General features: G+C 33.8%; 1 protein-coding gene across 1 annotated transcript in view; it reads right to left on the bottom strand.

Moving 5' to 3' along the window:
• LOC115620667 (extracellular serine/threonine protein CG31145) overlaps positions 1-27,200 on the bottom strand; it is a 131,895-nt gene that overhangs the window by 91,940 nt on the left and 12,755 nt on the right. Inside the window, exon 3 of the mRNA XM_030514022.1 lies at positions 4,511-4,551. The gene's annotated coding sequence lies outside the window, so the exon portion shown is untranslated. The remainder of the gene's footprint in view (positions 1-4,510; positions 4,552-27,200) is intronic.

The raw sequence follows: 27,200 nt of genomic DNA, 5'->3' as shown, positions 1-27,200 counted from the left end.
TTATTAATAATGACAACAACAACAAAAAAGTACCATAATTAAATAATACTGAATTTAATTAGGTATACTAGAAAACGAAATAGCATACATTTATTAAAGCTTGTGAGCTGTTTCCACTACATTATATTTGATTCCCAATTGGTTTTGAGTTGTTTATTGTCACCATTTAAATTGTTTAATCTATTTTATTGTGCCTTAATTTGAATTCATTCACAACGCCACAAAACGAAACACCCTTTACGAGTTGGTGGCTATGCGTGTGTTTAGGTCAAATGTGCATAATAATTAACAACATTGAAATGCAATTTTCGTTTGAATTTCGTTTTTCTGTTTAGTCATAATCAAAAATGCAATTGCAATTGAATACTTTTACAATATGGCAAACAATTGCAATTACAAACGTATGAACATGTGCATAAATAAGTTTTGTGTTTACCAATGGGACCCCCAAATCGGGGTATTTGACAAGCTACGTGCTGTCCACATTGCGTATACGCAATATTATTATGACAATGCTATAACGCCCGCATATTTTGTATTTATTTACTTGAGTTTTCTTTTATATTTGTTACTGACGCTGCTGATGTTGATGTTGTTGCTGCAGCTGTTGCTGGCAATTAGCTTTTGATTCCATTTATTTGGCTTCTATTGACCATTTGGAGCCCATTTAGGGCGCCACAATTAATTGTATTGCATTTAAATTTCATTACGCTTTTTATTTGCCCATTTTCGTTCATTTAGTTCAAGTGAAAGTTTGCTAATTTGTGGCATTTGTTTAATGGCCATTAAACTGTTTGATTTTTTAATTGTTTCATTTGATTTACACATCTCATTTCATTCCCAACCATTTCAATTTTCGAGTGACAGACAGTGCGTATGCTTAATTCGTATGTTTGTCTAACTCAGTAGTATTATCTGTACACAAATAGACACGAAAAATGTGATGTCAGGCAGCTTATTTACACTATCTGTTAGCCCAGTTGCTCTTTTATTAATAAATATTGGCAAAGAGCTTTTGCTACTACGTTTTATTATCTCCCAGCTTAGTCACAAATTTTAGCTTTGCAAATGCAAATAAGTAAGTTAAATATTGGAACAGTGAGTCGGCCATAAAATAGAGCCTGGCCCCAATTCTGAGAACTATGCAACAAAAATTACAGCCAATTAACGTAATAGGTATTGGGTACTTTTATTCCATGTTAAACTACAATTTTAGAACGAAATTATGTTTAACTTAACTAATTAAATTAATATTCATGACTTATCTCTTAAATAGATCAAAAAGGCTTTGCTATTTTATTCAATACAGTATTTGCTACCTTTTCCGCCATCTCGTCAATATCGAGTTTTTTAAATCATAGCGCTTCATAAACTCTCATTTTTAATAAAGTAAGTCTCAAGCTATCCCTTGTTACTTTTATGCCTACAAAGATCCAGTTACAGCTAGTTGTTGTAACTTTTTATGTACTTCGGTAGATATAGTACTACGTACTATTCGTATTTTTTCGCTTAATACTACCAAGGCAATAAACTTGCATATAGATTTCCAAATTAAAAACTGAAAAATTATACTTGTAATGTCTGTTTGTTGGCGAATGAATAAATATATAAGCCAGAATGAGAATTACCGAATTTATATGTATTTTAAAATTACACATAAGTCCCAACATCTGTATTTGCTGGGTTTGCTCAGACCGCAATAAATGGATTTTAGCTTCAGGGACCTCGAAGGTGTAAATAATACAACAAAATAAACCACAATATTTTCATTTTCCAAGAATTGCGCAAAGCTTCAATCAAATAAATAACAGCGGGAAGTGTGAATCGAAAAACAACATCATTCAATTGATTATGATGAGTTATAAAACAAATTTGAACCAAATGCCTTTGGAAACCCAAAGGGGTATAAACAGACGAATACTTGTTTTTCTAATCACAAAAAATTAGCATGTCCAACAAATATCAAATATCATGATGAAGGGTTATATACATGACTGTTAAAATGGATCGCAATACCTATAAAAAGAGTAATTGGGTGAAAGGGTACACTAGAAAGTCGAAATTCGAAATGTATAGAACAGACAGAAGGAGGTATGTCAGACCCCATGTTAAAAGTATTTTTTGTATTTATTTATTATACCTTTATTATACAAATTACAATAGACATGTCATATCCAAAGGCATATAAAATGTAATACAAAACATATGTAGCCTAATTATTTTATATAGCTGCCATAGAACCGATCGGTGTAAAAAATTTTCTTAGAGAGCTTCTACGCTTATGAAGATATCTCAAGAAAATATATATGTATGTTTAGAACCGCTTGATGTTCTGAAGAACAACATAGTTTAAGTCTTAGTTCAATGGGTGTAGCGTGGGAGAGATTGGGTCCAGAGTATCCAACGGTCGGCGCGAAATTGATGTTCGATGATATGTGTTCAGACCAAAAATTAAAAAATTTCATTTAAATTTAATCCCACTTTAAGCTATAATTAAACTTCTATTTATGACCTGTCCAGGATAAAGACTATGCAAAATATGAGAACTCGACACCATAAGCTGTTAAAAGCCAATTTATCCTAACAAATAAGAGTCAAACTTAGTATTTGGCTTTTTTTATTGCGCTCGTATTATGTCATGTATGTGATATCACTTTTTGTACGGATTTAAAACACAACAATACATTTTTTCACAACATTTGTGGCTTTCAAAATGACGTCCCTGACATGTTGTGTTTGTTTTCTCACCATTTGCCTGAAGCAAATTTAAATAATTTGCACACTCTGCATTTCATTTTCATTGACTCTAGCTAATAATGCCGCAATTTGTATTGTAAAATAACCATTTTTGTATTTATCTGCCCGCCAGCAAAGTCTGCAGTTGTCAGCTCTTGGCTGGCAAAAAGTTTATTGCATACGCAGATGGATATTATTTTGTCAGTAAATATTTATCAAAGTTGTAGAGCGGATGCACACGCACACACACACACACATATCAATACACACACACGTATTTGAATATAAAAATACAAATAAAAGTTTTTACGTTACCACTACCTTTTCACATATTTACACGTAAAGCTGTTATCTATTCAAATTTCTGCCCCGCTGCGCAATTTGACATGCCCTGCTTGGGGGGAGGGGCCTCGCCCTCAACACTCAACACTTAGCTCAACGTCTTTAGTCTACAAGCAGCGGTGCTGCTAACCAACAATTTTCAGCTTTTGGATGTTCGCATAATTCATTGGCAACTATGGAAATCGCACAGCAACTGGGCACATGACTTGAGTTCAAACAAAACTAAGCAAAAAGCCATAAACGTGGCAATTTTGAGTTATGACAATTGCTATCTTATTATCAACAGGCTGCTTATTAAATAAAGTGAGGAAGAGTGTGAACCAACTGACAAATATTTGAAGAAAATAAAATACGTTATACAAGTATCTAGCGCAGTGAAGGCACAGATAAGGTTGCACAGCAAATATAATAAAGCTCCAATTCTAGGCACCCAATGTCCATGCCAGCAAATAGTTAAAATACAAATAAATGAACAACAACTTCTATTTCAAAAACACGATTTGTAGACGATTTGAAGCGAGCTTAGGTGTGAAGACTATTTTTAAAGCAAATGATAATAAGGCATGCAGACACTAGCTACCTACAGTAGACAGTCGCTTTCATTGACAAAAAGCCTAACACAATTTTAATAAATAACGAAGTGAATAATTGAGGTCATTGTGGCCATTTAATATTTAATCTCCTTATAAAAAAACTCCTTCCTATCTTGTCGCATTCTTGCATACGCAATTGCATATCTCCAAATGGCGAATCACACCACAATGAGTCACTATCTACGATTGACAAATGTACATATGTACCAATATATGGTATTTTATAAGTGGAAGATCTTGAAGTAAACTTTGATTCCGAATTTAACTTCAATCTGTACAGCTCTAAAATCCTAAACAAGGCTAAGGCTGTTCTTGGCTTCATTAAACATTGGTACGAAGAATTCAATGATGCTCTCTTGTAAAGTGTGTACTGGAATATTGCTCTTCTTCCTTTTCAACCCTTTTTCTATTCATTATACTTTTAAAATACAGCTTTTCGACAACAGCTGAAGAATACTGTAAAAATACTTGGTATTTTATATTATGACTCAATCAATGCTCAATCAAAACATGTACTTATGTCTTCAAAAAGAAAAGCCCATTAAAATAAAACTCTATCTTAAAGAGCATTCAAATTTTGTTACCAGACTTTCTAGATCGTCCCAAATCTCTTCAAGAAATATAGATGCTTTTTAGTAATGCACATACGTCTGGTATTGTACATATTTGCATGCAATGTACATACTTTGATAGTTATGGTTAAACATGTAATCGCATATAGATGGCCACACCTAGATAAGAGTTCTTCTAAGCTACCGCCTTCATATCATAATAATACTTGAAATATTTTTCTATAAAGCTTTGTTTTGCCTTTACTTGTAAATTTATTGACTACTCACCCAGTTTGAATGCCAAACAGCACGGCTAACAATGCCCAAGTCTGCAATGAGAGGAGAAAAACAAAAAACCTGATTAATATGTATGGAAATGTGCTTCGCATCTATCGTCCAACGCTTTGATTTACAGCTTAACCCAGTTTGCGAGCAAACTTCCGCCTACAAAAAATATATACTAAGTATATATATATGTATGTGTGTGTGTACTCGTTTGAACCCGAAAAAGCCGAACTGAACAAATGTGTGTGTGAATATAGTAAACTGGTTTTATGCACTTGAAGTGACTCAGATAGATGTGAACGAAAACTTAAGAGCCCCGAGTTGCTGAAAATATTTATGCAAAACAATTTTGCAAACCTGTCAAGCCATATAATGGAAATACTCGCCGGAGAGCCACATATATAGAGCACGGCCAGTCAAGTGCGACCAGATTTACAGCAAATGGGGCAGCAACCAATGGCAGTTTTTCATTTTATTTAAATATTTTTTTTCTATTTTTTTATTTTTAGCAACCGGTTGCAAGAGACAGCTTTGTGCGGCAAAGCGCTCTAATTGCGCTCAACAGACTCAAATGCGTTGCTTGTTATATCTAATGAGTGCGTTTAGCTAATTAAGACATTGGCCGAGTTATGGGACAACCTTTGAGCAGGTGAAAGCCAAATGCACAAACCAGTCGCAGTACACTCGCACACACACACACACACACACACACACATGCCCACTCATACTAACTCACACACTTTATGTTAAGCAGCTTACAAGCTTGTTAATTGAATTAGTCTACAAAAGTCGCACAGTTCTAGAATATGCTGTGAGTGTGAGTGTGTGTGTTCGAGTGCGTGGGTGTGTGTGTGTTTGTCTAGTGCATTCATTGAGTGCTCATTGGCGCATAAAATACACTCACACACACGCACACACACACACCATGCCAGACAGCAACACTCACGCCCGCTCATACAATTGCACTTGCACTTGATACACAATTAAGTTCTTTGTTGTTGCTGCTACTGCTCTTGTTGTTGTTGTTGTAGCTGCAACTGCGAATGCGCACGCAAAAGAAAACACAATTTGTTCTCTGTTTGTAATACGTTTTTTTTTTGTACAAATGTATGTACACATGCATGTGTGTGTGTGTGTGTGCGTGTGCCACTCTCAACTCTTAATCTTGTGCAATTTTTTCTTGGCTTATTTTTTAATGAACTTTTAATTGTTTGCATCTTGCTCTCGAGTAGGTCAGAGAGACGCCCGCTGCTGCTGCTGCTGCTGACTGCTTACATAATTGAACTATCGCACTGCGCTCAGCTAATTGTTTAATTAAGTAATTAAAATGCCATAAAAATAATTAGCAGGCCTAGCAGGCCACAACTTAGGTAACCAAGCTCAACAAAAGTTCAAGTAACGTTTGACATGCGACTCTCGCATAATGAGCAGCACAAATACAAGCACTTCGAGGCACAACTCCACTACAAATACTACAAAGTTTACGAAAAATTGTTAACAATTTGTATTTTCCAACAAATAAAATATGTATCTATGGCGCGTGTATTGAGAGAAATAAAGATATTGATTGATAAAGATGCAAACATTCTGTTTAAGCATAAGCATATTGGACACTAAACTGAAACACATGTTTGAAAACCACATTTTAAAATAACTAAGTAGCTAATAAAAACCAGAATTCAATTACTGACAATTTGAGCAGCTAGCATGCTACTCATACACTTCATAAGTACGATAGATAAGAAGAAATTTCTTCGTGGATAATAGACGAAACACAGATGTTCTTGTCTGCACAACCTAGAAAAGAAAACCAAAAGATACCAATATATTTGTTTTCCTCTATCTTTTATTGCTTTATTTTTTCATCTCGACTTCTTTTTTGATAGGTCTAATAACGTATCTGACTACTCTCTGCTGTAAATCGGGGCATAGCTGGTAAATAAAACTCCCCCACCGTGTCGGATTCGTTATTAGATATTTTTGTCATTTTTATAGGCTTTTTTATTTTTTTAGTTTTACTTAGTTTAAGTTCTCCATTGTATTGTATTGATTTTTTTTTTATGTATAGTACATCGACTGCACTGCTTCTCGATGGAAATAAATAAATAAATACCCTACGGAAGTCCTTAAACATTCATTAACTGAAATTATTTAATAATTTTCTTGTATATGCTGACTTCATTGTTTGCTTTTGAATTATTTTCCATATATAATGCAATACTATGTTAGAATTTATTTATATAATATAATACGAATATGCAGATGATATAAGCTGTACTTCTAAAAAAACGAAAATATAATACGAAAAAAAAATCTAACGCATTATTTTTTAAGGAAGCAAGTTTGCAAATCATCCATTGATTTACAAAAGAAAGTAAAGAAGTAGGAAACTTGTTTAATATTATATTTTTTATAAGTATGTAAATAAAAAAGAAAATGTAAAAAAGTTAATTTAATGTAATTTTTTAAAATTATGCAATATTTTTCCCTCATTTTTTCTGCGCCCTGAATTAATTGGCAATTTCCACTTTCTACATATCCGCTGAAAATTGACTTAGGAACTTTCATTCAATTTAATTAATTTTTTCCTCATTTTGACATACTTGTATAACAATAACAATAAATAACTTCAAATCAAAGTTGAGAAAAATATAAAAAATTATTATGGAATTAGGTAAATTTTTTTATTTTAAGTGAATGTAAATTAAAATTGAATATTGTTCAACATTAAATTGAATGTACACAATTTTATGTCAATATATTTTAATTAAGTATGATGTTAATATACGAAAAATTGGAGCAGCGAATGGAATATGAAAATACTATGGAATTGGGGTACACTAATAATAAAAGAAAGGCCACACACCGGAGGAAATAAAGCGCATATTAATCTATCTAGCACCAAATAAATTTCATCAGATCCCATAATAATTGCATATTTAAGACACGCGTCTCTCTCAATTTCCTTGATTAGCTTGCTTCGCGCCACTGATTGGAGTTTGTTCAACCTAAATTCTTATTAGCTGGCTGTCTCATCTACAAGCACGCCAAAGCCATGAATTTCGATCTTAGACAGCTCTTTCGCAAAATTATTTTGTCTCGTCTCAACTGCCTCTTATTAAGACGCCACCTCGGGCGGCTTAACTCTTTGCGAGACAACACCGAGTACCTACATTTATTGCCATGCAACGAATCGGCTGTCACGCCGCATTCCTATCCCCCACCCACTGGTGTCTGCCAGCAAAGCGGGTTCAAAGGCTTTGGCCAGCAGAAGTATAGACAGACAGCACCCATGAGATGCCAATCAAAAAACACCAACTGCTGACAGACAATAACAAAGCAAAAGTGACGCTGATGTGCGGCTAACGGTTAGATGGCTAACAAAATGTCATCAATAACGATGGCAATAGCAACAATAAAGGCAACATGAACAATAATAACAACAACAATAGGAGCAGCGACTGTCACCATGACGATAAATGATAACAAAGTCATTAATTAAAGTATCGTAACAACAGTAATTCATAAAGCGAGCGAACAACAACAACAACAATACCCATAACAATAACAATGATGACATTGGCCACGAGAGCAATAACAAAAAGGCATCGTGGCATGCAAATGGCTCTTATCGGCGCCCACCCTCTCATGTCTACGCCTACTCCGCTGCAGCAATAAATAACAATTAAATTTTAATTGAATTGCGTTTGACAATAAAAACAAAGCAATGGGCGAATAAAAAACAACGGCATGTAAATAGCCCAACTAACTATTAATAATCAAAAGCCAAGTATCGCCCTGCACAAAAGGATCAATAAATTATATACTATAATCGTATAAATGTGCGCCACTTGAAAATAATTCCGCATTTAAAGTCTATATTAATATTTAATTTTCTTGTTTGTCCATAAACAATATTGAAAGCTATATAGCATAGCACATAACACGCTTTGTTATTTCGTGATGCATTTACTTCGTTTTCAATTTAATTAAATTTTAATACCGCCAGCGTTAATGTCCAAACAAGAAAAATAATCGGAATCCGATAAAAAACCCAATACGCGTCAAACGACACCTCATTCCACTCATTTACTTCAATAACAAAAGAATGCTCCAGCAAACTGCAGAAGGAAAATAATGAAGCTTGTATGGGATGGAAACATACTTTTATTAATAATTTTTGCTGCAGCAAATAAAATACAACCACCCATAGCGACAATTCGAAATTGAATGGAATACAGCCCGTTCCCATTCCAATTTCCCTGCAGCTACCGTTCACAGCGTGTCGTGACAGGCCAAGCAGATAGAGCTGGAATTCTCATTTCTGCTCAAACAGCGGTGTTGATAGGAACTCAGCAACCCACCAAAGCTATCTTTAAGCAACGAAACAGAAAAATTAAACGCGGTCGTTGATCAATAAGGCTGATAAATAATAAGCTAATTGTGATTATGAAGTGCTGAGTTATACTAAGTAATAAAAAGAAAAGTTAGACGTAAAGGTTATCAGGCTAATGAAATTTCATATCAATCAGATCACGCCTATTATTCATTGTGATTGATAGATTGTTATTCCAACAAAATGTCACTATCATCGCATATCTAATTAAAAATGACTAACTTGAACGTTGGCAAAAGTTTTTTAACAATAGACATGCTAGACAATACTGATTCCGCAACTTCTGAATCAGGTGCAGATCGAAAAATCTCGCAATAAAAAGCCGAATGGCTGCTGATTCGACTAAGTCGGAAAACGAATTTTATTATAATGATGGTGCGTAGCCTAGGTGTGGGCGTGTGTCTTTTTTATGCACACAATCGATACCTCAAATTCATTCGATATCTGCTACATTTCAATTACATTTGTGGGTTTCTTATCAATCAGCAATTTACATAAACCACGAAATATCGGTTGAGTAATTCAATTCCGTTTACAATACTACTAATTATAACAAGGCAATTACATAAATATTCTCCCGGCCATGAGGAATTAATGTAACTTTAACTTATATCAGCTTTCGGCGTCAACAAATACTTCATAGGATCATTTCTGTAGCCAGTCTTTTTTTACCAATTTTGGCAATAATACTATTTCTTTATTTTAAAAAAAAATTAACAAATTGTTGATGAATGGGACAGCAACGTTTTGTATTATCTTTATATCTCATCTAAAGATTGTTAAATGGCACACAACTTTGGATGGGAAAGTGGATCCAAGACAGAAAACTCAAAATGCAGTTTCCGATTAGTTTGAAATGAGTTTTGTCTAGCATTCCTTTCTTGTTTATATTCGTATCCTCATTAATTACATAACTTTCATTTCTTACTTCTTCCATTTCAACTGTGATCCAATTCTAATTTCAGACTAGATTTTGAGCGACTTCAATATGTGTCGCTTCTGCCTAAATAACAGGGAAATGTTCGTCTACTATAGGTCCTTTAAACGGACTGTATTTTTCCTCTTTTTTATTTCTTCCCGTGTATTTAAAGTAAAGAAAATGTAGAAAAATTGCTGACAGCTAAGATAATGCTTCACTAACCTTCCATATATTTGAAAACACATTCTAATTAACAATTTTTAGCCTAAATCTATCTGGAAATCATATTTAAAAATTTATTTCACCTCTTAAACCGAATCGCATATAATCGCCTTTATTCAAGAAACTATTTACAATTGAATAGCAAGAACAAGAGAATGACAAACAGAAAATAATATTGCTATCTATTGCTCTGCACGATTCAATCCTCATCTAAGCTAGCCTCAAACTAAAACCTTAAACCACAGCTTTGCCATTTAGCTGCTCTGAATCAACCAACTAAGTAACCGAAGTGACAAAGTCGCCAAGTGCATAAAAACTATGCACACATTAATAACCCATAAAATGTTTTCATCACGGCACCACCCTGCGTATACGTAAAAACCTATATCAAAAATTAATTTGCATATCACTCATACGCGGTGTTGTCGTCAAACACACACAAGTAATAAAACGTTTACAAATTTTAGGCAAAACAATTAAGGCATTATGAAAAAATCCATCCATGAAAATCACACGCACACAGCTAGACAAAAACAACACAAATAACATCCATAAAAATAAAAAATGAATGACAAAACGAGAATAAGAGAACAACTACAAACACACAGCGACAGGCGGTAGAAAAAATTTAACAATAACAACGGATAAAGCAATTTAAAAAATACAATCTGCAAACTAAAACACACGAACAATGCGAGCATTTGCGTTATATTTTTACGAATTTCTACTTGTGATACTCTTCCAAAGAGGGCGTCGTATGTCGAAGGCAAAAATGTGCAACAATTTACAAAACTAGTTTAAGATATCTGAATTGAAATAGAACATTCGTAGCTGTTGTAAGATTTAATATTTCAGTGTTATATGAATAAAAATTCACGTAAGAATTCAGAAGAATTACACTGTAGAGTGCTTGGGAAATTTTCGGCAAAGATATGTTATACTTGTAGAAATCGATTTGAATGAGAAGAGGAAAATTTATCATGAAGACTATAAGATGGTTATCAATGATAACGCAAAACCTGATATTCTTCACGATGATGCGCTGGCAAATTGAATATAATATATCAATTCTGGTATAACTATAAATTTCAAAAGATAAGACCTTTCGTGAGATGTGGAAGAATTACACTATAGAAAGTTATCGTATTACTAAAGTTGCACGCATAGAGATTTTGCAGAAACATTTCTAAATGGGAAGAAGGACAAGAAGATTTATTGTAGAAAACATGAGTTGGTTGTGACTAGGAAGATCCGGGTATTCATCAAGTTAATAAAAACTCAAAAAATCTCTGTGTGAGCTAAATCTGGAAGTGATCCATAAAAGTATGCTATCCTTCAATAAAATGTTCGAATTTTATATCAATCGACAAGATTTTCACTACGAAATGAATGCACTTTCCAAAAAGTTACAAATATTAACCCTAAGTTGACTCTAAACTAAAGCGCATACAGACTTCGGCTTTGCCATTTGACCAATTACAAACTTTTTTGCAGCTTCTCCACATTTTGTGTTTTCTTTTTTTAACAAATTGCAATGGCAATAGTAGACAGCCATTGGTGTGACACAACCACAGCCACAGAGCCACACCCACTATGCCAATCACGCGCACAAAAATGTCATTTTAATTGTTTTAATACGAGTATAAAAATATGTGCACGACACTTTTAATGAATGCAATAAAATTCTGATTAAGCTTGTTGCGCGCGCGAATTTTTTTAATTTTTCTGTTCTGTTCAGAACGTTGTCCCTTTTCTGTTTTCTGTATTCTGTATTTTGTGTCCTGCGTGCTGCGTGCTGAGTTCTGTTTCCACATTTTTGTATAGAGCTCGACTAAATTTAGTTTACACTTTAACGCATTTCGCATACAAATTAAAAGGAAGCGGTCCCAAGGGGGCACTGAAATGAACTGAACAATTTTATTTAAATATGCACGAGGCAATGCGAAATGGCAGGGACAAGAGTTGTTGTTGTCCGCTTTTTATTTTAAATACTAAAAGACCCAGAGAATCCGCTTATATTTTTTCTGCACACTCCATGCTGTTTCTGTGTATCTGTATCTGTATGTGTGTGTGTGTATATGTGTATGTGTATGTGGGTCGTCATTCGTTTTGATTGCATCGACAGATGGAGCAGCAAGCAAATGGAAACTGCCTTTGTCTAGTTGACGAAACCAACTTGAGCTTGTAGCCAGAAGCATACTTTTGTGTCTTTACAATCAAATTATATTTATTTAAACATTGCTTCTTATACTGCTTTTCCCCTTTGGGCATTATGTTTCCGAGCATACTATTTGCCTAAAGAGACAGATCCACAATAAAAAAAAAACACACACACACACAATTGTGCACTTTTTAAAACTTTCGCTATGCGCTACACACTAATTGAACTTTCATTGAAACGCAAGTCATTAGAAAGCAAAAGCAGAACTGAGTAAAGAAGAAATCTCGACTAACGCAAACTGCACTGAAAAGGAAATTAAAAGAATAGCAAAAGCAACAGTGCCAATAGCAACAACAGTCCAACAACAAAGGCAACAGGAATGGCCAATGGCCAGTGGCCAACAGCCAACGGCCAGTGGCCAACGGCCTTCAGCAGCAATGAGCCGCAACCCATGGCCGAGCAATTGTAATGATTAGTTTGGCCGGCATTGCGTTTTGTTCGCGATGCCAATTGAATTCAAGTTAAATGAAATAAAATTAAATGAAATTATTTGATCGCCATTCGGCACACACTAATTGGGTTAAGTGAGCTTTTCTGTTCCTTTTAAAATCGCCTAGCAATATAGGAAAAAATTGTTGATTCCAACTGAAATCTCATGGAAAAATGTTAGAATTCTATTTTGCGTATGTACATGCTTTTAGGATATTATTTCTAAATCAAAAATTGCAGATTTCCATATACTTGTAAAAATAAGATTTTGGCGAGGAACGAACGAATCTGTGTTCTACATCTTTTCTTATTAATTATATCAGAATCTCTGTATTTCAATTTAAACATTTCCGCCAAACGTCAAAGTTTAATTCTATGCGCAATTTTAAGCCAGTTCCATAAAAATCGAAATCTTATCTTTTATATGGAAACATGTATTTATTGAATTTCTCATATTTTAATTGCTTTTCAACGATTTCTTATTGTTTCTTAATTAGCTCAGTTGAATATAATTTTTTGGAGTTTGCTGGTGAGTTTCCAAAACGAAAAATAAATTTGGAAGTAAAAAAAACTTTTATTTATTTAATGATGTATCAGTAAACTGTATCAGTATAATATTTTATGTTTTTGTCCAATTTTTTCTTAAAGTTTCAGAACCAGGATGTTTTTAAAAAAGAATATTTATATTTTACAAATTAACCCTTAAAAGAAAGCATAAAAGGTAAAAAAAAATGTAATATCAAAAGAAGCAAAATTTGAGGATTAATTTGTGTGAAAATACTTTCCGTTGCTAAAAAAATTATAGTACTTTTGCTACATAATTCATATCACATCTGCTATTTTAAATCTGCTCTTTCCAAGCTACTTCTATACTTTTTGCAGATAAAGGCTTTTCAAGGGCAAATATCCACATTAGGGATTAAAATCTTCATAATTATTATACGATTGAATTTAAATAAAATAGAAATAGAAATTTTAATAATATTGATGTATTGAAATTGTATCCATAGTATGCATCGAAGACACACATCCACACGCCTTAGTTCAGCGCATTATCGAATCAAATTTTGATCCGATTCAGCTAACGTGTTAGCCAATGGGGCTTTTTTATTTCCGTTACTTGAGATCCGAATTTGGTCTCGGAAGTTATAGAATTACTACTATTATAACGACTGAAGATCCTTTGCCCATTGCTATAATTCGAAAAGAGAACAACTTAAGTGTTCTTTGATTATTAAATTTTTAGCACCGTGGCCAATTAGAATGGTTGTTCTTTGCACAATTCTGCAATAATTCAATACCCAGTATTTAAAATTTCCGACAGCTTTACCATTTTCTGCACTTTTCAGTGCAGAAACAAAATCAATTACCTCCACACACAAACAAGTATAACTAATTACTTTCGAATGATGTGTTACAGTCTGTTTATCAACTAACGTTTGTCTGACTAATCAATCAATGAAAAATCCAATCAGTCAAGAGCGCAAATGTCATAAAATTGTTTGGCAATTCGGTTTAATTAGCAGGGAAGCTCACAATATTGGCTCTGCTTTAATTTGATTGTCCCAGAAGTGTGACACGAGAGTTTTTCAATTTTATTCAATACATGCATATATACATACATACGTATATACATACATAGAGTATATCGACCGCGTTATAAATAGAAAATAGCGCAACACAGAAATGCGACAGCAAAATGTTCACCAAATTTTCATCAACAAACATTTGGCACTCTTCCTCTCACCCTTCCTCTCACTCTCTCGCTCTCTTGAACTTGTTAATAAATGCAACAACAACTTCGTTAGTCAACAGCCCCCAAGTAAAGGTGTGAAGAGCAAATACAAACAAAGGAACAGCTAAAAAAAAAGTGCTCTGTAAAAAAAGCAAGCTAAACGAACAACAGGCAAAGGTCAATATTGAAAATTGATAAACAACGTTAGACGACAGCAGCAGCGCCAATAGCAACAACAGCAACAACAACTACAACCATCAGAAACGTGGTCTATCAGTTGTGGTTTCATAATTAAATGTAAACAGAAGCCTCAGCAACAACAAAAAAAGGAGCTGGAGATTCATTTCAGTTTTAACCAAATTTGTTGCACATTAAATTTGAACTAGAGCGGCAAAAACGTAAATTGGGAGCATTATTCGTATACTCGTATATATATATGGGATGCTATTTTTATAAAACAACCACGCGCAGACAGCCACAGATGTGCAGCCTTTTCGAATTGATTTGCAATAATAGCAATAAAAGGGCCATTTACATAAACATTCGGGGGCTGAAATTCTCGATAAAAAGAAAAATTGTAAAAATAAATACACACTCCCACGATATATTTAAAACGGCTCCATTCTATTGAACTGAATGCTGCTGTTGTTCTTGTTGTTTCTGTTATTATTTTTATTATTATTATTGAGTTGTTGGAGTTAAATTAATTTGCGGCTGTTTTCAGCCCGCACCCAACACATGCGGCTGTGAACAGCAAGGAAACATCTATATTCGACGCACCGCTAATTAAATACACTCCGAACCTTATAGTACATGATTAATGTAGCATCCGCACATAGCAACATAGTGTCATTAAGGATATTACAATAAAAACAATCTCTAGTAGTTGTCAATACAATATACTGGACCTGTATCTTGACATGAAAACGAGTCAGAAACCGCTCCTTATCGCAGAATTCTAAATGTATTTGCCTTCGGACATGTTTAATGAAGCAGTCAGTCTATAAAAAAGAGATGCATTAAGGCATTTCTTCAGAGGACATGTTCCTCAGCAAACAACAACATCTTAAGAACTTTTTATAAGGGTCTTTTTATTATTAAATTAAATTTTGTACACTTTTTTACAGCATTTTTTTTATTATAACTTTTTATTTCAATTTTATATAATTTGTCGACATATAGGTACAGAGTATTTTAAAGTTGACCTTAGCTTTTCCACTTGTTGTATTTTTGTAAAAAGCGAACTCCAAATACACGTAAATATTGATAAGTATATCCTAAATTTAGAAATATTTTCTATGGCATCATCTCTTTTGTTCGATAAACCGCATTTTGCCTTTGTTTACCTCCTAATGTGTCTATTTTCCATGTTAGTCTTTAGTAAGTGAGAGATATTAAATAATATGACATATATTTAGACACTTTATACTGAAAAGCATTCTAAAACTGTGAAAGATGACTATGAAAAATTTTCATCATTACCAAAAATGCTGCCATAAAAATTACTATAAGATATAACCGAAAGTGAAAACTGACTTTATATCACAACTGATAAGAATTTGGACAAAGCTGAAGCTCTTTGGCATGGCAAATATATAAGTAATATGCTCAGTCGGCTTTATTAGCTTAGAGTTGATAAAATTATTCTTACTTTATAACAAACAATAGTCTACATATGACAGATAAGTTAGACATCTATCCATTATTAATTTAACAATTATTGTGGTAAAGACAAAAATTGTGAAATGGTTCACGATCTCCAACAAACGAGACATTGAAAATAAGGAAATAGGTAGCTTTTTCAAATCATATTAGAATTTTGTAGACTCAACTTTATTCAGCGCCCCGAATCAAAGGGAAGGTAAGGTATTTGTGTAGTTGTTATAAAAATTTCTTCATCAATGAACTACAAGTATTCATGAACGTGACAAATATTTTCAAAATTTTCTTTCTTTAAAACCTTTGAATCTTTCAATTAGGATAGGAAGTATAAAATATCGAATGAAGCCAAAGCTGAAGGCTCTCAATTATAACTTTATTTTATGTTATTCAAATTATAATTGCTTCCTGCAATTTATATTTGTTTTAATAGCATAATATATCAATATCGTTATGTATTTAATGGATATTGATCTTTATAACCTGCTCTGCCTGCACTTTACATACCACATGGGCATCAGTTCGTGTTACATGCATCATAATTATTTTGTATAAGCCCCTTTGCAAGAGTATTCTCTTCAAAATCAGCGCAGCAAATAAATCTTCACATGCTGCTCGCAATTTTCCATCGAGTGTTGTTCATATGTTGTTCAAGTGTCAGATACTTATAAATACGTATGTATATAAGCCACATACACGTACTTATATCATGCACTGTAGGCTTTTAATGCATATTTTAAAACTCAAATGCAAAAGTTTAACCCTTCTACAAAATATGCCATTAAAACTATATAACAAATAATGTAATATTTTTATGATTTTTCATTTACGGCCATGCGATGTCACGGCTGAACGGAGATTTAAACAATTCAGTACTAAATTGTGTATTGTATCATGTACATATTTAAAATGTAAGGAAATTTTGAGTAAGATGTATTTATAAATACGGAATTGATGAATGCCTACATGCCACATCCAGCCGCATGCTATTTGTATTACAAATACAAATCCAGTTCATTTATTTGTTGCTTCCATTTCATGCAAGACAACAAATCTTATAGTAACCAGAAAATGTGAAATATGTTAAACTAAAATTTTCTATTTTCAAGTTGAAATGCAAATCAATGAAAATCACATTTTTCATTCAAATTATATGCACGATGGCTGCTACTAAAGTTTCTCGAATCAAATATGTTTTCAATCATTTATTTAACAAATGCAAATATTCTTAAAATTCAACTTCTTTTAGAGAAGAAAAACAATGATGTGAAACAATTAAAATTGTTCATGAACGTTTTCGTTGGATGGTTTTCATATTCCCCTAAGCCCTAGGCAGATCAAGTGTATGTTTTTTTTCTGAAAGTTCAATTTTGGGAATATCAATTTGGTTTGTTAAATAAAGTATTGCAAGTACCCGATTCGAGAAACTTTAGCAGTAGCCCTCGTACACACACTCACACAAATATTTTACTGTGTTGTCTTTATACAAAAGCTTTCAATGACGCCATCAAAGATCAAAGCTAACTTTAGCGATTGGAAAACTATGTATAGTTTATATGGAAATAAATACTTAGCAGCTTCATATACTACGCAATCGGACTTTGGCAAATCAATTTATCTAATGCACAAGTAAGTAAAGATAAAGATTATACAGATTCATGAAGCGGTATGACAGGTCCCATATATATGTATATGATTAGCATGACGATGCGAGTGGATATGGGCACGTCCATACGCCTATCCGTCCGGCCGTCTGTCCGTCCGGCCGTCTGTCCGTTTCTCCGTCTGCTTATCTGTATGAACACCGAGAATTTGTAAACCATTAAAACAAGGGACACCAAACGTCGTATGAATGACTGCCTTATTGGCATGCATATCAAATTTATTACAAGCCATATATGCTATATATTTTTTTATTTATTTATTTATTTTATTCATAATATCAACAATACTACTGTCGATTATATTATAAAACTTAGTATATATATATAGCCGGATCATATTATACTATATATTATATTTTTTTGTAGTGCCTCAAAATTATCTAAAGTAACATCAAAATCGGCTTACTATACCTCATTTAGCTTAATGAAATTGGAATGTTTGTGGAGATAACTTAAGCGTATATGATACTTATAAGTATCGCATAGTGCTTCAAGATATATTCTGAAAATTCGTTAATATCGGTATAATTTATCATATAGCTGTCATAAAGATCGTTATCGTTCTATAAGTTTTGCACTTTAGACTCTTGAGATAAACAGAAGTTGCATAATAAGTTGCTCACTACATTATATAAATAAGTAGATGTCATAGGAAAGTTTCGAGAAACACAGTTTATTATACCCTGTACCCGATGGGTGAAAGAGTATACTAATTATGTGTACATTTTTGTAGACTTATTTATAGTAATTACACAATTCTTGAAATTTTGAATGCCCTTAAATTAAGTTTTATCAAAATAGATACCTTTTTAAAAAATATTTAGCCATGAATGTATTGTCTTCCTAGGCTCCAGTTTTATAGTTTATTTAATGAATTTAATTTAATTTTAAATTAATAAAAAAAGAGTGGATATAGGCTATATAAGAGTTGCGCTTGCTCAATTCTAGCTTTTCATTCTTGTTTTAGTTAACACACTATAGGATGGAAATATCACGAAGGAAGAGAAAATTTATACAAATTAGTTCATTGGCAGAAAAACACAGAAATAGTTTAATTTAACCGTTAGCCAAAACCATGCTTAGCTAGCATTCTAAATAAAACAAAGCCATTTTCAAATACAAATATTTACTTCCAATACATTTAAGAGTTGTGGTCTTGCCAAACGTACATTTAATCTATTTTTATTACTTATTAAAAAATAACAATTAGCTTAAATTACATTTCAAAATCAAGTGTAAGCCATTACTAATTTCTTGTTGCAAATTTATTTCATTGTTTATGTTTGCCAACCAATCTGATTGAAGCTAATCAAAATTGGTCATATTATCGATTGTTTGGGCTTGCATTAATTGCGGCGGGGCCACAAATTTGCTATCAAATTTAGTGAAAGACTTGGCGTCTCATGATAACACACAAATTTTAAAGAATGATTCCATGGTTTTAATCGTTCAACAAAGAGAACCTACAAAACTTGCAAATATTTTGGCTAATTTAAATTTAATTTGGTCCACAACGTTAAAAAATGCAACCCAAATGCATATCTTTCAACACATGATTAATATTAACAGAATTCAATTAAATTCAACAAAATTGTGGGGCACATTTGTGACGTATTTGACAATATTAAAATTGATAATTGATAATTGAAAGCATCATATAGTCAGAAGTAAAATTTTTCAAAAACTGTGTTTTCAAACAAGAGTGAAATAAAAAAAAAAAAAACATTTTTGCATCTATCCCCCTTCTTCATAGTTTCTCCAGATATTTGCAAATAATTGGCTGACTGTTTTAAACACAATGCTAAGCACTATATATACTCCAAACTAAAAGTTTAGGCAATTGACTTGAACTCAATTACGATTTTCTCTAAGTTATAATGTATTATATATAATATATTTATAATATTCATTGCTGATCGAAACAGCAGACCACAGTCTTGTAAGGTATTCTTTGTGATATTTGTTCAACTACTTATAAGAATACCAAATGATGATTTGGGTACAGAGTATACAAATGTATTCTTCAGCAACCACATAGAATTAGTGTCTGTTTTTTCATCCTCTAATTTGTAATTAAATTGTGACGCCCGCCTATCACAAAATAGTTTCTGTATTTGCACAGGTAAGTAGTATGCAAATAAGATTACATTACAAATATTACCAATCCCCGCTGTATGCTTCCCACTATATCCGTACAGCTCCGTATTCAGGCATGTTGCATGCCAATATTGGAAACAGAAATAAATTTGTTAGTCTATGCACGCTTGCCACGCTCGTCTAGACGCCTCTGCCGTTTAATGTGATTTGCGGAGGCATGCATAACAACATAAAACTAAAGCCGAACACTTTAAGCGCTTAATTGAAATGGAACAATATGCGACATCAACGCGCAATTAAATTGAAACAAATTCAAAATACAATTTGGACGCTCAAAACTGACGACGCAGCACGCATTTGGATATTCTTCTTCTTCTTCTTTTTTATTGTCAATTTTTTCACTAAATGTCCGAATAAAATTCATGTGAAAATGTTGGAATTGAGTGCAACAAAAAAAAGCAAAAACGATGAAATCAATCAAGCGAAGCAACAACAGTGACGTCGTCATCCATGGTGACGTCGGCAAACCGCAGCGACAGCATTCGAAATGATTTGTTGTTGTTTGTAGCGAAGTCGAAATGAAATGTGACAGAAATGGGACACAGCTCAACAAAAAATTAAAACGAAAAGGTAAACTTAGTCAGCGGAAGTGTTAAACAAAATCGGACGATAGTTGAGGGGTTAGGCCCTTTCCCCATCGATCTTGTGCCAACGCTTCACTAACCTCGACAGCAACTAAATATGGCATTTAAGCCGCCTGCCTGAGCATTGCATTCCGTGTATGTGCTATTTAGATGTTCATCTACACAGCTACACTGGCAATTGACTAAAAAGTAACAAAAGAAACTATCAGCATATATGTACATAAGTACAGTACAATTTATCGGATCTTTCTGGCGTGCATTTATTTAATTATTTATTAGTTCGTAATGTGACTGAAAAATCTTAATTAATTTATAAACTGCTTACAAAACATACTATCTCTTTAGATAACAATATAAAGATTAAATTTAAATTTGATTAGCCTTCCTAATCTATTTTATAAGTTGATTTTTATTTATACATAAACAAACTATGTTTGTTATAATTAAGAAGAAACAAATGTATTATATTGTGATTTTTACTTTATTTTCATTTAGTTATGCTTTAGAAAGTGTGCTTGAATTCTAGTTCTAAAATGAGGGCTATGGCGTAACTCGATCCACTAAACACGATCAAATACACCTTACGCATTGATGAAAAAATGAGATTTTATATTTATATATTATATATTTAGATAATTCGGTTCTTTTCGGTTAATGGTTCTCTGCATGAAAATTAGTATTAGTTGAAAATGTTTTTAGCATATGCTGTAATGGATTACTCGAAACGCTTCAATAAATGACTGCGTATCTACAGATTGTAATGCTCAATTTCGATTATCCGCGATGCTCGGGACCGACCACAATAAAATTCTATGCGCTACATGTGTAAGAAATCAACCGAAATTAACCGAGAGAAATTACAATATATACATTTTATATTGCCTGATTCCTTATTTCCACCATCTGCTTTCTCGAAACTGGAGCCAAACTCATGCTGTTCGGTTTAGGCAACCAAGTTTTACAATATCGTCTCTAGATATATGTGATTAATAGAGATATAAAATCAACCACTCTGCATAAAGGGAAACAGATGTTCTTGTTTAATACGCGGTCTATTATTTGAGGTTCAACTGTACTTTAAATGCTTTTTCTGCTGAAGAAGTTGATTTTAAGTTCCTACTGTTCCGACGTAGTTTGGTGTACATTTTAAGGCTGGGTCGTTAGAAACTTAAAATATTACAGTTTGTTGTTGTTGCAAACCCTCAACGGCTCGGGGTCGACACCGAAGCTGGAGTTGGGGCGCGTCGCTTAGTCGCGCTTCGTTGTTCGCTGCCTTTTATTTTACGTGTGTAGAGTATTTCATTTAAAAAAATGTTTGCGCCGCCGTTGCAGTTGAAATAAATTTACGAAAAGCTGCGCCGAACACACACACAACCACACAAAAGAACAGTAAACCTTTTGAGTTACCTCAAGCGTAACCGTTTTTTATGCTGCCGCTTCTGCTGGTGTTGGCCAACTTGAAAATACGCGGCGTATGGCACATTGCGCACTTTTTTAAAGCCAGCCCAGCAATTCTTGTTACTTTATTTTACTTGTATTATTTTTATTTTTCATTTTATTTTTTTGGTGGCATTCTAAAGATTTAATTATGGGTGCTCTCTTTATGGGGCGCCCTCTTTCACTTGACCAAAAAGCAAAACAGTTACGCTTTGTATTTGTATTTGTATTTGTATTTAGTGCTGTGTGTGTGTGTGTGTCTGCTGGCTGGCCCATACTAACCTTTTGCTGCTGCTGATGCTGCTTTTGCAGTTCCCGTTGCCGTTACCAATGCCTAAATGTTGCCGTCCGGCAAGCGTTCTAGCTGTCGACGGGTCGTTCGGTTCTTTCGTTTTGCGAACTCTTCTCGGCATTGTTCAGTTCCGAGCTTTGCACTTTTCTAAAAGGTTTGACACAGTTTCTGGGTCGTCGCCGTCATCGTCAACGCTTGGCTGCTGTGCTGCTGCCACCGTTTTAGCTTTGGCTCTTTAACGCACTCCAAGCAGACCAGCAGCTCAGTTGCTGCTGCTGCTACTGCTACTGCTGATGATGATGATGATGGCTTCATTATTTCCTTTGGAAATGGCCAAGAAAGCTGGCGCTAAATTCTATGCTCGCATTTAAGATGTTGAGCCAAAAATGAAAGCGCCGAAAATTGTTCATGTCATGTTCTGGAAAGCGTAAAACGACAACAATGTTTGGCAGCGCGTAAAGAAATACTTAAACGCACAATTGTATCTTATAAGTCGTTTATTTTTGTATCTTTGCCTGTTTGTTGTTGTTTTTCTTTTTTTTTTATTCATTTCTGGTACTCTAAGTGTGCCACTAAAACCATATTATGCCTGACATATGAAAATTGCACACGCACACACCATTTTAATAATGCGTATCTTTCACACTAAACCAAGTACATAAGTGGCATAAGTTTTATAACTCATTAACCTTTCACATAAGCAGACCACCATCGCCACCGCCACCATGTTGCACGCGACACATTCGAGTGACGAGTGGCGAGAGACGTAGAGACAGAGAGACGCACGACATCGAGCCACATAGTCAACAATTTTTGTGACAATAACCTAACGGCTGTTGCCTGCCCTACTGTGCGTGCGTTTGTTTGTTTGTTTGTCTGTCTGTATGTCTGTCTGTCTGGCATTCGCAGCTTCTGTGTCAGTGGCACACAATACTCGTGCCAATACCAATAACAACAGCGCAAGCACAACCTAGATGCGAACTATGGGATATATGGCAGATGCTGTGCCAGAAAGCTACAGAGAACTGAAAAAATAAGTATCTGCTAGGTATTATAATAGTACCGGCATATACATTTTTCAAATTTCCCATATTCTGTTTGCATAAAACAGTTTGTTCGTATTCTATAAACAATTATGATACTTATGTGTGAAAACCCATAGAAACCCAAAAGTCTTTTGTTAATAATGAAATAGTTCAAATCATATATTTTAAGTCTCTTAGATAATTAACTTGCTCTTGTTGTATAATTATCTAACTGCTGTTTTTTATTTTTCATTTTGCTTTCCAGTTATTATTATTAATAAAATTCATTCAATTCAGGCGATTATTGTTTGGAATTTAATTTTTCACGACATTTGGAATAAAATTTTACACACAATTATTGACAACTAAGTAACAACAAATTTAAAGAACTAAAAAATCAAGAAAATAATTACAAAACTTTAACATTATTATTCCTTTAAAAAATCCAGAAAATAATTACAAAACTTTAATATTACGATTCCTTTAAACATTCCTATAAACAATTAAATTTTTCATAAATCAGGAATTAAAAAAGTTGAATACCATTAGTTTTGTATTCATTCTTAGAGTAGAGTATTAACACAATTGGTTCTAAAACACATAAAATATTTTTCGTACCAACATTGTAGCCCCTTTTACCCCTTTGGAGTTTGAATTTTCAAAAGTGATTGCTAAAAGAAAAGATCTGGACATATTGCAGCTTTCTAGCTCTTACCTAGTCATTGAGTTAGTCATCAGGACAAATTCTTTTAAATATAGATTCCAACTAAATAACTTAACAATCGTTTGCTATTTAACTTGTTTAAATAAAGAATTTAAGTCTAAAAGACCACAAACCATTCAGAATAATTTTAACCAGTGCATTGACCCTCTATCCCATTGTAGAACAGATGTTCTAATATGTATCTTTAAGATACAGACAGACATTCCATCTGCTTTTAATGCGCTTCATTAGCTCGAACATCACATACATACAAACATGCGTACACACACACACACAAGCTTAGATGAGTAATACATATTAAGCTTAGGGCACACACCCCATGTCACACCCATAAATCGACACCTCTGGTCGGAAGGGAATGAGAATCACGCTATGATTTCCACTTTTACTTAGCGCTGCGCCTATTAAAGCTTACTTCAAATACTTTTTGATTAATCATGCGTTGTAATGATTGTAAGTTGTCTATAGCAACAACAATAACAATACAATAACAACAACAAAGCGCTTAATTTTGTGCACAGCTCATTGTGTATAGCGCAAGAAGAAAAGGCTTTTGATATCTTTATGTATAGTATTTACAACGTTACACAAATAAATAAGTAAAGTTGGCCCATATTACGGGTAATGTCTGAGGCTTAAATGCTGACGACGTCCATTATACTTATTTACACTTTAACGGTTGATTTCCTTCTGTTGCGTGTGGCAATGCATTCAACTGCAGTGTGGAAGAGGCACAGAGTAGGAGGACAAAGAGCATTGACCGATTAGAATGCCAGGCATTCATTCTCTTGATGACGTCGCAGCTTATCAAAAGATGTAAGTTTATGGTAACCTAACATTCTCTTCCATGATGAACACAATACTCGTATATATGTGAGTCCAAACACTTGAGCAAAGGTATAGTTTTGTTTTGTGTTATATTTTTACTTTACCAAAGCCATAGAAAAACAAAGTATTTTCGAGTATGTGCCATTTCATTAATATTAATTTCTTATACCCACAAACATACACACACAAACACATGTTATAGGTTATTTTATATTCAGCATGACGACGCGATTAGAATCTGTCCGTCTGTATGAACGCGCACAATTTTTGAAACATAATAGCTAGGGACACCAAACTTTTTGTAGAGTCTCGTCTTATCCATATACAAAGGAAGTTTATTACAAAACAACCTTTTTTATCGTTTTATTAACGAGCGATCCTTTGTATAGTAGCATAACTTTTTTGTTTCTAAAGATATCTTGAGGGAAATTAGTGAATTAGCTCACTGCATCATATAGCTGGAATATAATACAAACAACTTTTTTCTTATAAAGATATATCAGCCTTACTATTAAAAACTCTTCTGTTTAATTGGATGCCGTACAAAAACTTGATATTTATGAATAGTTAAAGGCGGGTGACCAAAGTTTTTTCAAAATCGGTGAACTATAGGTTAGGAACTACCAAATCTTATCTTAGAACCAAGAACTTTATGAGAGCTTTATGAAAATAACTTGAGAAAAATTGTATTTATAAGTTTTTAACAGTACCTCACAATAATCTGATGTTGCGTCAAAATCGGCTCGCTATATCTTAATGCTGTCATAGGAATAATTGGTATAATAAAGTGTATTTCAGGTGAACGGAAGTAGAGAGGAAAACGGTATCCAAGCACCTAACTAGCACTACCACTGCTCTGCCATTCATCCACTACTGCTGAAGTTTTACATCTTTAAATGTAACATTAACGAATTATGGCCACCATTCCTTTTCATTCCCACACTTTTGGCAACAAGTGTAGCCTCGCAAACAAATAGACAGACACAACTTTTTTGGCATGTGCGCGAACTGCCTGCTGGAGAAGGCTCTGTGCGTTTTCAAATCGATAATATGTTAAATATTTAATAAAGAGTTAAGCAAACGTACAGACGAGCGTATGGGTAATGAAATAAATTTTGGTCTTTTGGGAAACACGACAAGTTTGACTGGTTCTGTGAAGAGCAGATACATTTGCACATAATTAGGCACATAATAAAAAAAAAAAGGAAAACAAACATAGTTGGAGCGTCAGACTAATTGTAAAATACATAGTTGGCCTGCAGCGTCGAAGCTCTAGTTCTGGGAGACTGACGCACGCAATTGTTATTGTTTTTATATAGTACGAGTATATACTCGTATATGATGGCTTATTTGTGTATTGTGTAGTCGAAACAAAAACATTTCTGATAGTTAAACAAGCTACTGGGCCGACGAGGGCAACAGACGGTGGATGCTGGCGTATCGTCGCTCATCGAAACCAAACAAGTTCGTGAGTCATTAAAAGACGCGCCGGCGAGCAATACAATAATAAACTATAGTATGTATAAAAATAATTGCATACATATACTTGTATACTGCCATATTATGTGCGACTATATTGCAGTTGAATGCATGCAAAATTTCATTGACACAGTTTTGACTTTTGGGTCAGCTGCAACAACTTAAAAGTATCTCAAAGTTTGCCGGCTGCACGTTCAGTTTTAAGTGTACATTTCATGATTCTTGACCGCATCTGGCCGCCGCCACTGCCTTTGCCTTTGAATGCAAATTTATGCAAATTTCAAGACGTGTCAAAGAGTGGACGGTAACTGATTTAGACACAAGCCGGTTTTCAGATGAAACAACACGATCTCTTGGCTATTCAGTGAAGTTATTAAAAGGAACACTTTGGTATGCCAGCCAGAGATCAGAGAGTTAAATTCGGTTGCTTTTATGGATGGATGGTGAAAGAAAATATTTGACAAATGAACAATTTGTTAAGCTTCTTTGCATTTGATGAACAAGCAGAAATATTCTTTTTATATCTTCATTAAGGAGGTGTTGCAATGTTAACCTCTCCTTCTTTTTAGTGGCAAAAATATTCAAGATTTCTTTTCTTTGAAAACGTTTCTTTTTGCTCCCAGTTATTGTTGATTTCTAAGCTCTTTATACCAAAGCTATTACTTCTAGGCTAAGCAGAGTAGCTGCTTTATGCATTTATTTTATTAAGATTAAGTTAATTCTAGATGGCTGCTAGTCTATACACTTCGTACTGAACAACAATCCGTTATTCCTAAGAGTAGGTATAGGTTCGTAAAACCAATGTTTTGACTATTTCTGTGAGATGACTCAGTACTGAAATATAACGAAGAAAGTGCGATACCCTTTCCTCCTCTCCTCATCTCTACAGCTTCTGCAGAAACCGTAAGAACACCACTATTGC

The sequence above is a fragment of the Scaptodrosophila lebanonensis genome, unplaced genomic scaffold, assembly GCF_003285725.1.
Source record: "Scaptodrosophila lebanonensis strain 11010-0011.00,11010-0021.00 unplaced genomic scaffold, SlebRS2 tig00000024-arrow-pilon, whole genome shotgun sequence".
NCBI classification, from domain to species: Eukaryota; Metazoa; Arthropoda; class Insecta; order Diptera; family Drosophilidae; genus Scaptodrosophila; species Scaptodrosophila lebanonensis.
Note: the sequence above shows the minus strand (reverse complement) of the source record. Positions and strands in the feature narration are given on the sequence as shown.